The following is a 17,610-nucleotide window of genomic DNA, read 5'->3' as shown; positions in this document are numbered from 1 at the left end:
CTAGATGAAGCATTAATATTATCCCACCAGAAATTCCAACTGGGGACACACTTTATTAGGTACAATTATATTACAAATGCAATCCAGATCAGAGAACTTACAATGAAGAAAGTAAGGAAAATTCAAAATGAAAAAGAAAGCAGAAAATATAAACAACTATATATCTTTATGGTTTTTTTTGCTTTTAATAAGAATAGTTCAATGCTACCATGTCCTACCCAAAGCAACCAGGATTGAAAGGGTATTGTCGACTGGTATCTTTCTTAGATCAGATTACAGCCATTTGATACTCAACACCTTGTATGTGCAGCAAAAAAGACAACAGCCTCTCCAAACAAAACTTTATCTTCTAAAGGCAACAATCACAGCTCCCTGCCTGCTCAGTCAGATGCAATGGTGATAAAGTTTTCAGGACAGGTTAATTTTGGAGAAGAAAACACCTCTCTCCAAAGTTAGCTCAGCAAAGACTGCTTCATGGAAACAGGCAGGACCCCTGAAGAACACGGCAGGTAATCAGTGAATAAGATGAGTGACTATCAACTACTACTGACATAATTATCGAAGTACAAAAAGTACTTGTTATACTAAATTAACCTATCACAAAGTACACAGGGAGGGACAGAAGAGCAATTGCAAAGAATATTTATTTTCAACCAACACTTGGGTCTCCCTTAAAGGGAAATAAGTGCCCAAGGTCTGCATGGCTCACCCCAGACCAGCAGAGTGATCTCTACCAGAGCTTGTGACACGCTTGTTCCCTGTGTACAAATACAGATAGCTACAAGTCTGAGACAGTGATGTGTCTAGCCCCTCTGGTAAGTAAAAGCTCTCCATGGCCTCCATCACAGTTACCTCATTTTACTGGAAGATGCCTTCAGTAGATACGAAGCAGACTCTTGATGGCAAGAAAGAACAGATAACGTATTTCCCAGTAGACACATGCTTTGCAGGAGTGCTCTCTGTACATACCCCACTCCCTGGCAATACTGAATTGTCGTCCCTTCAAAATGGAATCTCTTGGACAGCGTGCCTGTTGATACTGTACACTGACAAAAGCCTGGCTTGAAAATGAGCTATTTGACTAACAGGATGCGAAAGTGTCCCATGTCATGTGAAACATATGCAAGACAGGTGGAAATCAGAGACAGCGAATGCTGACTGTAGGAAATACGACTTTCCTAGATTAAAATCTTAAACCAAATATTTCTTTGTGCATATACTTTGCTGTGGTGCTTGGAAAATAAATACAACTTCTGCTTATAGTTTTTATATTACAAACATTTGCAAATACAAAGAAAATGTTGCTTCTGCAAACTGTGACACAAACGCAAAAATGCAGGTGTCAGACATGACCTTTTATCTTCTCCAGAAACACACAAAAAGGAATTATTTTTAGTAACAATCAAAGCCAGATGACTTATATGAAGTTCCTTCTCTATTATCATACAGTTCATAATCATTTACATGCAACTGCATAATAAGACACAAGCTAGAAATAATCTAAAATATTCTTCCCCTTCAGAATTAAGGTGGTCAAACAGCAAGACCTCACAATATTGTGTGGGAAACTGAATTTTTAATGATGATCTGTTGCTGTAAGTTATACACACTTTAAACATTCTCTTATATATATCTATTGCTCCACTAAATACACACATAAAGTCTGCTTTGAATAGTATTAGAGATGCTTATGTGTAAAGAGAGAAAAGGGGAGGAAGGAGGGGAAAGAGAAAGACTGTTCAAGACACACTAGTTTAAAATTAACAAAGAAAAGCTAAAAAAAGAAATGGCAAAAATGGCTATGGATGAAAACAAATCCATATGGTTTCTCCAGCTCCTGGAGATAGAGATTTTTAAACTCTGTGTCTAGAAATGTACTTAATATTATTTCCCTCTTGTTCCACAGAAGTGACAAATCCATCCATCATTCAAAAATGGAGGAATGCACAAAAAATGTTCAGTGCATTAGATTACTGTTACATTTGAGATTACTTAAAAACTAAGTAATTTGAATGGTGAATGGAAACTTGAAACTGAAACAATAAGAAGACATCTTCAGGGTATTACTCAGAAAGCAGTTAAATATGCCTGCATAGACAGGATAGTCTTATCTTAGAAATAAATGTCACAGTCTTTCCACTTAACATCAGCTTTATTCTCCCCCAAGTATGGTTTTCCTTTAGCTTTCTTCTTTTACATAAAACCCAGTAAGTTGCTTCAGCAATTAGCTAGCCAGTATAAATTGCATTTTACCCCTGAAAATGCCAGTCACAGATGCAATTAATCACAGAATAATTTAAGCTGAAAGAGATCATTGGATGTCATTTACTCTAAGCCCCTGCTCAAATCATATCTCACTTCAGGGTCAAAACCACAAAGTAATGCTCAAGCTCATTTGTTTTCTGATGGAACAATGCAGGTCACGGCTTAAGTAACCTTGACACTGAGGAAAAATAAAATTAAAATATTAAGGACAGGACTAACATAGAGCCAAACGCAATTGTCCTAAGTCCCGACTTAAGTCCTTTGGGTGTTAATGCAAGGAACTGAAGATTCTTCACGCTAAGAAATAAGCGATTAAAGATAAGAAAACAGAAATACTGGACTTTTCAAGAACATGCAGGGGAAAAACCAGCAAATAGACTTCACAAGAGTCAGTATGGTAAAGACTCAAGGGCATGACACCTTTAAACCAGAGCAGTAACTTCAAATGGTATGCTGCTTCCCAGGTTATAGCAATCATGAGGATTCACAATCATGCTGGCAACCCTAAAGAATGCTGGGAATTTTTTATTAATTATAGTTTATCCAGAACATACCATCTCCAATGACCTGGAAATATTTTGTACTACACTGCCTTATCTGGGCATTTGGAAACTGCATTGAAGATGGAAGCGGTGCCTTCTGTTCTCAAAGACCCATAACAAAAGCAAAACCAGAGGGTTCATAATTGGGAATTAGCTAACAAAACAAATACTGGGAATTAACAATACCTGCATAACTTTTGTGACAACAATCCATTTTGAAGGAATTATAAAGTAAGCTACACATCACTGATGTTACAACTTTGCCTAAGATACTATATGTATATATATGTAGAAGAAAAAAGGAAAAAAAGAAACATGGGAAAACATGACAAAGCTTTTCTTCCACAGCTCTGAAGACTTTAATGACATTTATGTAGGTTATTTGCCATCCCATTCTAAAAGAATTCGGCAACACAGGAACAGAAGTGTCAGTGCTACCAGATTAATTTACCACAAGAATACTGGAAGAGAAAATGCAAAACTCACAAGTCCAGGAAGTATGTTGCATACCCACAACAACAAAAAATCTCAGCTTTTCACATCTTAAGATATCTAGAGAATAAGACAGTAGCTAATACAGGTTTTTCCTCCTTGAAAAACCTACTTCTTAAAACATGCTTATATAGAGGCACATGGCCCCTTACCTCCTGGAGTAGGCAGAAGATAGCTCATCTGCTTCTGGAGTCTTTACTTCACTCTCTGTACATGACTCAGATAAAGTACAGCCTCCAACACTGAATAATTGAAGTGCTCAGCCACTCTTGTTTGTTTGCAAAGGCGTTTAATTTCTTCTGTAACAATCTTCACTGTACAACACTCAAACATTGTTTTAAAGTTTTCTGCAGCCCCACCACAATTTAAACTAACCAAAGTTAGGCACTGGTATGGTCCTTTTTAACTTCAAGCCTCATATTCCTGCCCCTCTCTTGTGCTTGCATCATGAATTAACTGATTACACAAGGAGTCAAATTCAAGACAACTGTGACCCAAAAGCAAAGTAGACAAGAGGAAGGACAAAACAAAACAGAAAAAGGTTTTCTGACAGTTTAATTCCACAAGCTGGCCCACTGTAGGAACCTGATGAACACTACCACTAACATAACAGAGAAGGAAATGCAGAGCCCAGAACTGGAGAGCAGGAGGACAATCAAGACCAAGATCAATGCTGTAAAAAGCACTGTAAAAATAAGGCTACTTGTCTCTCAGTTAAAGACAGTAGAAAGAAATAAAAAATAACGTACTTATTAATTTGCACTGTATAAAAACATCTAGAAGCATATACTGTCATTTTACATAATTCTTTATGTTTTTAACACCTCAGACTACCAAACTAATCTTTAAAACAGAGTTCCCACCTCACCATGTAACTTTCCAATTATTTTGTGCAATATGACTAGGCAGGTTAACTTCCACCTTTACAGTTCCTGAACACACTCGCTTGCCTACCTGTCCTTCAATAAAAAACCCTCCTCACTCTGATGTCAAGGGTGCACACCAAGAAATCAGTCCACATTAAGAGATGACCATATACCACTGAGGTCTGTTTGGATTATTATGAGAATTTTGGTTAACACTTTCTTTTAAATTTTTTATAATCAGAGTCTAAACTACAGGGCAAATACAACCATTAACGCTTCTAGAATATATTAATAAACTATATTAAAGTTCAGTGAACATTTGTATTTGGCTGCTGCAGCCCAGGGCTGGAGTGACAGGGGATGGTCCTGGAAAGGACCACCTAGAGCAAAGACAATTCACTGCCTTGGCCAAGCTATGCACTGGCCCTTCTCTTGCAAGTCAGCATAGAAGAAATTGGAGAGTGGAACAAGACTGAAAGGTTAAGTAAAATCCAGTTTAGCTGGGTGACAGGTAACAAAACCCATGCTTGTAATTGAAATGGACATCACTGACTCAATATTTAGTTTTAACTACGTAAAGGCATGAACCTGTATTTTGAGTTGCCTCCTATTTCATATCTCACAATATATTGCAGGAATTAGTGCAACTGCTTACAAAATCCATTATTATAAAATCATACAAAGTCAACACCTGGAAAAAAATCCTGTTATGTGGTAAAACAGATACCAGTTAAGCGTATTAAGGCCCAAAAACAGAAACAAAAGGAAGAAAACCTGAAGCTTCCACACATTAGTTAAATAACTTGCCTCAGAAATCAAGGTGAGCAAAATACAACAAAGAAATCAGCTTTCAGGTGTTTCAAACCAAGCTAGAAGAGTCATCTTGATGCAGACAGTACCTTCAATTAACTAACAGGCAAACAGTCAGATCTGGCTTTTGGGCTTTAAGGAGATGTGTGCCTGAAAATGTATCTTTTTCCCCACCAGCTACAGTTAGCTGTTAAAAGTATCACCTCTAGCTACAAATTTCACCTTGCTTATGTCTGGAAATTTTCAGGACAGCAACAGTACTATTAAATGACAGCAAAAATTAAATTACTGAGGTCAAGGAAACACTAAAAAATATACTATTTAAAAAGATCTAGATTTGCACTCACTATCCAGAAGCAGAGGTGACACCCAATTTGTAGAACATAGAGCGTAACTGTCCTCAGGCTCCTGAGTAAGGAGAGCATCGCAAAGAAGTCCTGATCTGGAGACTTTCCTACCCTGCAAAACCAGTGGATTAGATACTCTTAGACACTGGCAAGTGAGCGTTGCTGCACAGAGGTGTGCATAACAAAGAATAGAGGACATGCAGCAGGATTATCAGTCTCTGCATTAGGTTCCTGATTCTCAACTTCCCACAGACAGGCAGTAAGGGGAGGTATGGCCGGAAAGCACCTTCATTTCCCTCATAATTCAAAGTGAATGTTATGCACCTTGACTAGAGAGTCTCCATGAACCGCTATACAGCAACAGAACAATTCTTTCTTCCTTGAACGTGTATCAAGAGAAGTCTTGCTGCAAATGAGACTTGTCAGCACAAGTAGTATCCTTCATGGATGGCGGGACTGAATTTCAGCTCAGATTGATGTATGACTCTCCTGAATTAGATGTTTGCCCTTTAGCAACAGTTACAAGGGTTGCACTGCATACATACTTTCCTAGAGACTTCTACAGCAGGTGGACTCTTACCACCTTCTCTTTTGGGAGAGCACACCTTGACACAGGAAGAGATGTCAGGTCTACAAGGTAACTACAATAACTCAGAAATACAGTGTTTCAGCTTTAGATTTTCTGTCATAAGACAGTTAAGCTTTCTGATACCTAGCCAAATAAACTAAAGAGGCAAGGAAACAACATGAACATATTGGTCCTGCAGAAGCACTAAGGTGAAAATCTGGAGATATCATATATAGTGGTTATAATCTATGGGGTTCAAATACATGGGGTCTTCTTAATTTTTTCCTCAGCATTTCATCTATTTCTAAGCTACTATATATATTATATATTTCTAAGTACTCAGGCTATACAGAGGGTACCTGGGACCCCTTCTCAGCTTTCACCTTTGGCATTACAACAGCTGATGATCACTACAGGGCAATAGCTTGGTATTGCTGTTCTTCATCAGCGGAGCCTCAGTTATTTCTGGGTTTCAGAAAAGCATATTGGACTTCTGCAAGTCATTAGAGTCCTGGATATTAGTCTGTCTAGAGCCAAAGGTGAAAACACATTATCAGTAACAATTAGGGAATCTTTTGCCGCAAAGATGGGCTATTCAAATACTCCTACCACAGGTCTAACTTTCTGACAGTCTGCACTAAGAGTCTGGCTAAGAATGCCAATGGGGAATGAGACTTCAATCTGTGATAAAGACCACCTTTGTTATCCCTCTACAGCTGTACTGGCATCCATCCAAACACAGGTGATTTCCAAGACTGGCACCAGCCTAGCCAGTAAGGCAAATGGTTTTTGACAGAGCGGAAACAAGGCTTTTCAGGTCCTTCAATGCAAAACCTGCAGAATTTGAAGGAGACAGCTTTGCTTGACAGATGGGAAAATATAACTACTTTATGGTAACAGAGAACAACTATTCTTTCAGGAAGTTGTCTATATACAAGGTATTGTGGTTTATTACAGAGCATGTATTAACACAGATTATAGACTGGTACCAGCAAGACCTGGATCTGCCTAAGCCTTGCTCGCTTGGAAGAACACTACTACCGCTTGCACTCTGCTTAGGAGTCTGCTGCTTTTCTTCACACATCCAGGTTGTTTCAAAGCTTCCCTGCCTTTTTTTTGGTACAAGGCTGATTTCTTTCTTTCTGAGCTTCTTCATCAGCACTTGGTTTGATCCCATTTGGTGCTAAACCTACATGAGCAGCAAAGCATAGTACAGAGGATGGTGATCTGACCACATAAATTAAAAGATAAAGGTTGAGAATATTTAGCTTCAGCTTAGTAGTAACATAAGATATTCACCAAGTACAATCTTGCTGTCATGCCATGAAACCAGGGGAGAACTGCAACTGTTACTAAGCCCTCCCTGACTTTGTATGCAGAAGACTATAGCTTTCCAAGCATGCTGGAACAACCTGACGCTGTTAAAAAATACTTGATCTCACAGACGAGAGTGGCATGCACTACTCTAGCAGGACCAGCAGCAACATCTAATCCAACAACCTCATCTACATACATAAGGTATTTCCTCCTTACAGGACACTGATTCAGACTTTCTAAAAGAAATAAAAATGCAAGAACTTTTAGTCTGGAGAAAATGCAGGTCTTTTTCTACTCAAATATAGCAAATATCTTTTAATGTTCAAATTCAGTCACCAATTGCTAGCAGACTACTTCCAAGAGCAAAATGAGCTCGTTAGAATAGCTGAGGAACAACCTGAGTGACCAGACAAATTTATTTACTTCTTAGTACACCATAAATGTTGCTTCTAATTGTGGCTGAAGAGGTGAGAAGGTAGCATAAACTACTGCCAATTTGTTTCTTGTCTCACAGCACAATAATCCTAAAGGTTCACCATAATCAGTATTTACGACTGACATACTGACGTGCTATTACTTGATTTCAAACCAGCAGGGTTTCTATGTGGACTTAGTGCAAAGATTTGAAGCTTTCTTTTGAGCAAGTAAAACTAAATCCCTGAAATCAAAATAAATTAATAAGCCATCTATACACTATACAACAGTGTATCTGTACCACAGATCATATTTACAGTGAGTCAGGGTGTTTTCCCCTTATTTTTCCCTCTCTGCTAAAACCACAGCTTCAATGATCTTATATTAAGTGATCTGAAAAACAAAGTTTGAAAGGAAAAAAAACTTCTCTGATCTTTATTGATTCCCCCCCCCCCCCCCCCCCGCCCCCCAGGAAACATTGAATACAGCCATATTAGGAACTACTAAATGTGGAGAAAAAATTAATTTGTAATATTTTATTTTAGTAATTCCATCACCTGGAGTGTTAGTAATGAAATACTACAAAGGTTGCAGGTTTTCTTCTTTCACTTCCTTGTCAATGCACACCAACAAAAAGATGTTATCTGTGTGGTAAAACAGTCCTAAGGAGAAAAATCCCATGACTGAAAAAACCCTTCACTCCTATTTCTACTGTGCAAACTGCCATGAAACAGACTTTAATCCTCCAACTGGTGCTTTCTTCACAAACACTCAGCAAGACACAACTGGCACTCACACGCTAGCCTGTGAAGCTGTATTATCTTCTGCAGAAGAGCAACTCTGGTTTAAGGCAATACAACTGGACTGAAGGAGAGTGCTGGCTTAATTCCTGGCTCCCAAACAACATTCTTGCATGACCCTGATTAGATTTTTCTGTGCCTCAGTATCCCATCTCTAAAATAAGGATAATATGCTCTTTGTCTGCCCTGCCTGTTTAGATTGCAGCCTTTCAGTATTCTCTTACTATTTGTCCATACACTGCGGCCACAATGGGGCCCTTCATTTTGGCTGGGACCTCACTATGACTATAGAACAAGTAATGAATAAGATAACTTCCAGTATGTTTTAGAAGCTGTCTGTGACATTTGGGATGCTATTTATTAGAGAAGTCTTGATACTGTTTAAAGGAGCATTTTCATATACAAGGGGCATATATAATTGCATCAAATCTTCTTCTTTGTTGACATTTCCAAATAAAACTTTTGTTACGCTTTCTTTACAGAAATCTCTGCCTTATTGAGTAAGAACATTAGTTATTAAGGGTTAAAAAAAGGCCTAGAAAAAAGAAATTTTCACAGGTTTCTAGCTCAGCTCTTTAATTAGAAGATTCTGATTCTTACTATAATAAAAGTTTAGCAATAAAAATAGCATCAGCAGTAAAATATTTGTCAGACAAAGACTAACGAGTATATTCTAATTTTTTTTTAGCAGGGAAAATGAGAAGTAAATGAGAAAAAAAAATTTAGAAAACTAAAAAACCCTTATGTCATATCATCTTATCAAATCTATATCATTTTATCAAATGCAAAGTGTCTCATTGCTAGCCCATATACTGGAAGAGTGGATCCACATGCTGTTCTCCTTTTCTCAGGTGTTGTTATGGGTGCCTTTGTTGCTGTCAAAGCACCCATTACCACTGAGGGAAGCCAGTATCTCTTTACACTCAACTTGGCCATCAGATAACACACAGAAAACTCAAATCTAGTTCTTCCTCTCCCGAAGTGTTCTGTGCAGTTTTACAATCCAGTTACTATTTCTTTATGACAATTAAGGAAAAAAACCTGTTGTTTCAGTAGACCTAGGAAAAAAGCTGTTACATCCAATAAAAGTGCAAATTTGGTGTACATCATCTTTTACTACCAGGTTGCTACTTGAAAACAAGTCACTAATGATTAGTACTATGTATTAAATAAGTGGTGATTGCTGTATACCTAAATTTGTTAAGAATAAGTTTGTCAAGAGACATAATCACAGCTAGATCCAGGACTTCACTGCTACAGGGTAACAGAAATGGAGCTAATCTACAGCAAATTGCTTCATAAGATACTATGATGGAATTTGCTATTTACCTGCTCTATACCCAATTTGAGTTCCTCGGTCTGTCAGCTCTTCAAAAACATAGCTAAAAAACCCTCAAACATAACTAAATATCTAAATACTTTGTATCTCAAAGCAATCAGAAGCACCCTCTGAAACTAATTAGTCATGACATTTACAACACATATGCACTTTACAAGTGAAACAATCTGCAGCATTCAAAAGCTGAACAAATTAAAGAGGCACTTTCTACACAGTGACGTGCATCAATTTCTGTTTTTTTTCTCCAGTAATTGCCTGACTTTTTCCAATCCCCAAGTCCATTGCTAAAGGTACTTTTGTTTTGTTACTTCACCTCTCCCTTCAATAAAAGTCATGAACAAGAACATATTTTAATTTAACAACCCTCTTCTCACACAAGATGGAAGGTGTCTGCTCATTCTTAATCAAGAGCTGGGTATTAAATGAAAAGGTATTGTCTAAAAGGACACAAATAATTCTTATGCCAGTTCTCTCTGTGCTTTTTCTATATTGCCTCCTACACCTGTAACAGCACTTCTCTTCAGGAATATTGCCTTTCACGTTAACTTGTCTCTCCTACAAGTTACTTTCAGACAGACTTTCAATAAGATTATCTTTTTTCCTCCACACAATTCCAAATGAAATGGATTTCATTCTCTTTCTTGTTGGTGTGCAGATTGAGGTACTGCCTTAAGTGCTCAACTGCATTTTGGTTTTTTCAGTTGGAGGACTTTATGCCAAAAAAAAAATATACGAGAAAAAATTGATTAGTGGATAACAGGATATGGAAATATGAATAAAACTTTTTAATCAAAGTCCAGACATGCAAAATCTCTACCCTTGGGCCACTGAGACAAAACAGTTAAAACAGGCGTTAATATTTCTTGCAGACTGAAGAGCAGTCTTTAGTTCCAATATCATACAGCTCCAGAAAATAGCTCTCTTGTTTTATGAATTCTGCTCCCAAGGGAATAATTATCCTTGCAAGTACAGTCACTCAAATACTTTTACTGTCTGAAAAAGCATACATACATCATCAGCTCTTACACTGAGATTTACACAGTACACTTACAGGAACACCACAAACATTTTCCAGAATAGGAATATGCTCCTACTGGATAAACACATAAAGTATAGACAAACTAACCTGGCAATGCAGCACTTTGTAGTGGTATAGTAGTCATTTCCCTATTCCAGGAAATAAAAGCATAGTTTATCCATACTAACCAAGTCCATGCCATGAGCCTAACCAAGTCCATGCCATGAGCCTACTGTACACCTCAGGGAGTATTCTTATCTCCAAGAGGCACTACCCTTAGAGAAGAACAAGGTCACAAAGGACTCTGGTGGTCAGTACAAGCCTGTACGCCACTAATGTGTCCATCAAATCTTCAATGTGAGTATCTTAAAGCACACGTGCATGCCACATTCAAGGTATTCTCTGCTCCCCACTTCTTCCATGGGTGCTACTAACAAAGTTACAATTAGCTACAGGTATCAACCACAATTTAAAGCCTCAAAATAAAGCTCTGCAGTTAAAGTAACCCTAGAAAGGAGCCAACTCTACTACTAAGACATGCTCCTGAGTTTCGCTGCCATTAGATGAGAGAAAGATGAACATTTTGTTATTGTTGCTACAGCAGGCAAAAGAGGCTTCAAGAAACCTGAGGAGCTTTTACCACCTAAATAAGCAAAAGAAGCTGTTTCCCCTCTGAAATGGTATTTCAGGGTTCTGAAAGTTCTGAAGACTTGCAAAAAATTTACAGAGTGAGTCTAAAGAAACCTGCCCATCTAGTAGAAGATGAATGAACAGCCGAAGAATGAAATTAAAAAGCAGTGCAAGATACATGTTACTTGTACCTGTCAAGAAAAAAGAAGTTCTACACTTGTTATGCTGCACAGTACCATTCATAATACAAATCATCAGTTTAATATTGTCACTCAAAGGCATACACACTAATATAATAAAAGCTATTAATGGGGCTCTTTCCATATAATGAAAGAAAGCAGCAGTTTATTAGTTCAATCATGTTATTGTTCTGTTTCAATTTCTGCTACACTGAATACTGCACAAGTCAGATTCTGACCTGCACATACGTAATTCTCGCTAACAAACAAAAAATTATGGAAGAATTTCATGTCCATATTCTCAAACAGACTTGAAAAAGCTTCAGTTGTCTTTGGAGCTGTTTAGTAAGTTTCCTGGACAGGAGAAAAAGGTGGCTTTTGAGGAGAGAACTACTCAAAATACAGGAAGATGACTGTTTTTCCTAATTTTTATCTTAAGTTCATTACTTTACAATGATCTTTCCAGCTCACTCTTCTTTACAACATTACCTCACTTTCCACTATTTGGCAGCAACAATGACTTACTAGTACTTGGTTAGTACTTCAGGGGGTTACTCAAATACCACAAGATAACATTTCTGGAGCTTGAGTATTTCTTTTTAAAGGAAGAGCTCTGCATGTAATCAAAAATCAGCAGGCAGGTTCAGATACTGAGATGTGCTACACTGACCAAATAGGTAAGAATGTTTTAGAGCCATTTGACCATGGAGGTAGCAAGCCTGCTTCTTGATGCAGCCCCTTCAGCCCAGTTTCCTTGCACTGGATACTCTGCAGTTTCACTGCTGTTGACACCTGAGATCAGGGTCTGAAGGGCTCAGTCATTTTTACCGGGGAACTAAGAACACACCAGGAACATGCACAAAGAAAAGTGCAGCTAGATGAAAGCAAGCTATCAAAAATGGGTCTGCTTCGTGACAGTCTCAGGTTCTTGGCATGAACGTGCAAAAAGGTCAGCAACATTTGCCATTTACTGACAAGACCTGGTACCAGAAGTGATGCTTTCACCAGCACCCAGCTTCCCAGATTAATCTCATCCACCTAACAGCTCACTGACATGAGCAGACCACTTAACACTTTTTATGCTGCAGCCTGATGCCTGTCAACTTTGCTTAGCAGGAATCTCCCCTGCAGCATCATACTACTCTGAGGATTTGGGTGTAGCAAAGCAGTTAGTAGGTTATTTCACCCAGTATTACAATGTTGTGCTAGCTCTGCAACAGAGATAAAAATCAACAAAACAGTTCTTTTTAAGAATCCGCGTTCTTTTCAGCTTTTCTTCAAGTCTGCTGTGCCTCCTAGGACTCCATGATTTACCTAATTGTAGTGTCATTGGAACAAGAGATTTCCTAGATAGGGTCCAAGGTACGGCTTTTCAGAGACACTGAGTTTTGTGGCACATACCTGGCTTCTGCAATAATAGTGCCTTGAAAAGAGAAAAAGGAGATAGAGAAGCAAAAATACACTGCCTTGTCTTTGCATTTAAGGTACACTCCAGCATCATAAAGCAACAAAAAAAAAAAAATCATCAAGATTCACAGACAGAGACCACTTAAGAGACTTTTTCAGCAGCCCCATTAAACAAAAATATCCTCCACACTATTACAAAGAACAAACCTTCCTCCCGTTTACTGTAACAGCATGGGTCCTTGGAGGGCTGTTACTAATTACCGCACAATCCAACAGACAGGACAGTGGACAAAGGAAGAGTCAAACCCTGCATTCCTTCATCGCCTACTGGGAAAACTTTTAGCCAAATTTCTTGAATTCTTTATGTCTTTTCCTGTACATCAGGAGCAGTTACGTACATTGTAACTCCTAATTAAACACTTCCAAATTTATTAGTGAAAAGCATCACACAAGAAAAGATGTATAACCATTATTATGCATTATCTTCATATATGTTAACTCCTCATCTGCAAGTTTATGTGATAATTACAACGGCATAAGTGGCACTAATTCCTAACACAACATTTCATTTGGAAAAAAAAACCACTGGTATTACTGCTTTTCCAAAAGACTGAGTTAAACAAAATTCAGCTTCTGAAATAAACAAACCCAAGCCAGAAAATAGCCTAAATACGGTACAGCAGCCATGCGAGTGAACATCTGTCTACTGAGAATTTCCTGCATGTTCTCTAAGTGGAACTATATCAAGGATCAGAAGCAAACTCTGGAGGTGCTTATGTGAGCTGAAGCTGCTTCAGCGTGAAAGGAAGATATCTTGATGCAGGACTGCACTGTGTATGCTTTTGCAGCCCCAGACCTGTGGAATGTACCTGCCTCAGGGATCTTGGCAGCAGTTGGGTGAGAGGTTAATGTGGTGGATGGACTTAATGAAGGATAAATGAATATAATGCCAGACAGAATCACTATTCTAACCAAAAGAGGCTGTGAAATTCTTTGTTAAGCAGGCTAAATATCCACATATAGAAAAAAGGCAGTATGCACTAACACCCCACTCAGCACAGTATAGTGACCATGTACATGTGTAAAGTGCATATTTGGAGTATCACGCAAGTGACATTGCACCTTCCGTGTGAATCTCCTGACAGACATGAGTTTTGTTGAACTCTGAACGGCATTAGCACTTGCTAATGTAAACTCCTTGTTAACAAAGCATCTGTAAATGAGCTATCCAACTAGTCTGCAATTAAATAAAGTCCCATTTAGAATCATAGAATAGTTAGGGTTGGAAAGGACCTTAAGATCACCTAGTTCCAACCCCCCTGCCACGGGCAGGGACAGTTTCTGAGATTATCACGAACAGTTTTTCCAACAACTTTTCAACAGAAAGGATATTCTGCAGTTATCAGAGCAGAAGGTTTGAATGGTCAACATTTTTTTCAAGAATTCACAACAGAATGCATCTTCCTAAGGAAAACTCTTCAGCCCAGAATACAATTCCTTCCACAGTGTTAAAATATAAAGCATCTTCAAAGCTTCTGTCATAGGCATAGGATTCCTAAACCACTTTGATACCTTGAAGTGCATTTGTTCCTTTGAGTTGCCAAGTTCAAGCAGAGTACATCATCTGATACCTAAACAGTCAAATGGCCTCAATTTAAAACTTGCCTTTCAATTGCAAGCATTAAAGAGTCAAGAATCTGTGTAGTTTATAAAACTGAACTCTTTGTTTTGATCAGAATATGTTTCTGCAATGTAAAGAGCCTCCAACAGCTGTAAAAAAAAAAAAAGCACTATGGGGAAGCACATATTCTGAGTAAGTTACTAGGATGCATAGTTACGGCATGACTATCAATAGAATTAAGCAGTAAGTAAATAAATTTATCCACTGACTTAATCACTTGCTTTAATGTCCAACTTTATGACTTTACCACTCATTACCTATATCTGCAATACTTGAAGGTTACTTGCAACATCGCTTTTTAACTATTGAAATTCTTGTAATATTATTACATTTTCTTAATTTTATACTAGTGAAGAACAAAAAAAGAGATTTTTTTTTCTTCCTGGCTATATAATCCTAAACTCTTTGCAAACAGAAACCAAAACTTGCTAATTACAATTCTATTTCTTTATCACTTAAGTGGAAGCATTTTCTGCTTTATGCATCAGCTGAACTGAATGTCTAACATCATCAAAGTCATCAGCTATCAAATTCAACAACAACATGCTAACAATTTAAATAGAAAACATGGGCATAACTAAGATCCAACCCTGGATTCAAAAACCTTAGTTTATCACTACACATACATAAAGTGGGAAGACTTAGTTTCATCTAAGAGTTATATTTTATGGCCAGGAGAGTGCTGGAACTATTTACCACTAACAGTCTAAAGCTGGTCATTTGGCCATTCACAATTGATTTATTTTGGTTCAGCATCAACAGGGTAGCTACCAGGAATTAACAGATGATAACTCCCCATGTCAAAGAAAGGGTGAAAAGGAAAAGAAAAAGCAAAGAAGAAAAAAGAAGAAAGAAGTTAAGTGACCAATCATGAAAAAAGAAATTGTAATACAATAAAAAAATCACCAGTAATCGTTCATGCCCAGTTAATTATCAAAACATGCCTCAATTCTTATTAAAATAACATATTTGTAGCTTGCTCACAGTCCCTGTTTACATTCTAAGATAATTTACAAGTGCTTTACAACTGCATGTTTCAATAACCTTACACGGACTTTCATTCCTCTGTGGAAACAGAGCATTACAAAATGTCAAACTGGTTGCAAAACCACTGATGAAGTTGTGAATAAAATCATTTCTGATAAAACTTCCTCAAAAAGCTACGCTATACAAAACCGAACTAAACCATTTCCTCCCAGGTGAACAGCTCTCCTTTTGCAAAAAAAGATTTTAAAAATCATGTAAAAAACATAGGACTATTTTTTCCAGTTCTGTCATCAACTGTTATTTCATATTTTACCTAAATGACTGAATTACTGTCTCATGACATCTGAATACAAAGATATAAGGATCTCCTTAAATGACATGTACTGATACGACTGCATGGCTTTCAATTCAAAATACTTCTAGATTTTACAGCCTCCAAACATAAATGGAAAAGAAAGGCTCTCATTTTCAAAATAGACAATATTCTCAACTTTTAAGAAAGATTCTGGACATGTAAGGTGAGCAAGATCATTCATAACGGGAGCTATCCTGCCGTTAATGGGAAGTTTGCCCTCTATTTTGCAGTGCAGAGTGCTGAACACACATACCAAAGGAACTGTAAGCACAGGTAGCCCAGACAAAACTCAGGACACTCTAAGCAAACAAAAACTTAATCATTCACCACACTTCTTGATTCCTTTAAACAGATCCTGGCAATTTGCAAGCTCCCCTAGTATTCCCATTAGGCACATCTGAAGCACTTAGATATAAAGCAAATTAGGCAAGAGGGCACACTACTAGCAAGGACACATCCCCCAAAACTTCAGAAGACACACTGCAAAATCCCCCTGCTCCTCTTCCTTATCCTCCTTACCTAGGGGAATTTTGTCTCACCTATAGCTCTCTGTGCCCTTTCACCTACCTAAGCACTCCAACTAAAACCAAACCTACTTCAGAAAATGCCACGGCCAACTCAAAACCAAGCAAAAGAAGGTATCACAACAGCAAGTTCCTTGCTGCAAGATATCTCTGTGAATGAAGCATCTCCATAGGAGCACTGTGAGTCAGTTTACTCTCATAAAAATGAGCAGATACCTGCTAAAGTGAAGAAAAGCCTCCTTCAAGCTATAGAACATATATCGTGGCATCAAACTGCTATTCTGCCAGTTGCTTGGATCAGATTCTGAGGGGAAAAAACAAACTACAATTCAAACTGTATGATGCTTCAATACATAGGTTAGTTAAGTGCAGTCCACAGATACTCCTGTGTAAACAATACACTTCAAGGCAAGGTTTGCCAGTGCCATCTGGACAGATACCTGGATTTTGATGAGTACCTAATATTTGACTGCAAGTACAGCAAAATTTTAAACACAATGAAAGAAAACACAACAATAACAAAAAGCACAACTATTCTGATGACAAAAAACTCTTCCATACGATAGCCCAGTAAGATTGGCACTTTGTGGAGAGATACAGAAAAGCAGTTTTTTTCTCTTCTCAAACATAGGAAGAATTAAAACTTCCACTGCTGCTGGCAAGTTAAAGCTGTGGCTGGTCTCAGTCTACAAGGTCCCACATAGGTATCTGGTCCTCCATTACTCTGCTCTTCCTAAAAATATCAGTGGTTACTCAAAGTGAGGCAAAGGGGAATGTAGCCTCTGCACACCCACAACTACCTACACTGTGTGATGACAAGATACATGTCTTTGGGGAATGTTGTTGAAAATGTGTCATGTGCTGTAATTACATGCAGCAATTTATTTTTTTTACCCACCTCAGCTCATACAATCTCCAAATGAAGATGCATTTAACCAAAGCACTCCAGCAACACAACTGGAGATTTATCTGACATCTTTGGAGCAAGTCACTTGGCCTCTCCGTGTTTCTGTTTCTCCATCTGTGACACTTCACAGAAAGCTTGAGGGGCTTAATTTATCAAGCAGCC

At 38.0% G+C, this 17,610-nt stretch overlaps 1 protein-coding gene across 4 annotated transcripts in view; it reads right to left on the bottom strand.

The window, feature by feature from the left end:
* ATXN7L1 (ataxin 7 like 1) overlaps nucleotides 1-17,610 on the bottom strand; it is a 113,996-nt gene that overhangs the window by 78,038 nt on the left and 18,348 nt on the right. The window contains exon 1 of one of the 4 annotated variants that reach the window (XM_065666167.1): nucleotides 5,323-5,405. The exons of the other annotated variants lie outside the window; for them this stretch is intronic. The gene's annotated coding sequence lies outside the window, so the exon portion shown is untranslated. Of the gene's footprint in view, nucleotides 1-5,322; nucleotides 5,406-17,610 lie in introns of those variants that run through there. 4 annotated transcript variants of the gene reach the window in all.

The sequence above is a fragment of the Lathamus discolor genome, chromosome 1 (assembly GCF_037157495.1).
Source record: "Lathamus discolor isolate bLatDis1 chromosome 1, bLatDis1.hap1, whole genome shotgun sequence".
Classification (NCBI taxonomy): Eukaryota; Metazoa; Chordata; class Aves; order Psittaciformes; family Psittacidae; genus Lathamus; species Lathamus discolor.
The sequence above is the reverse complement of the archived record's forward strand: the minus strand, read 5'-3'. Positions and strand labels throughout refer to the sequence as shown.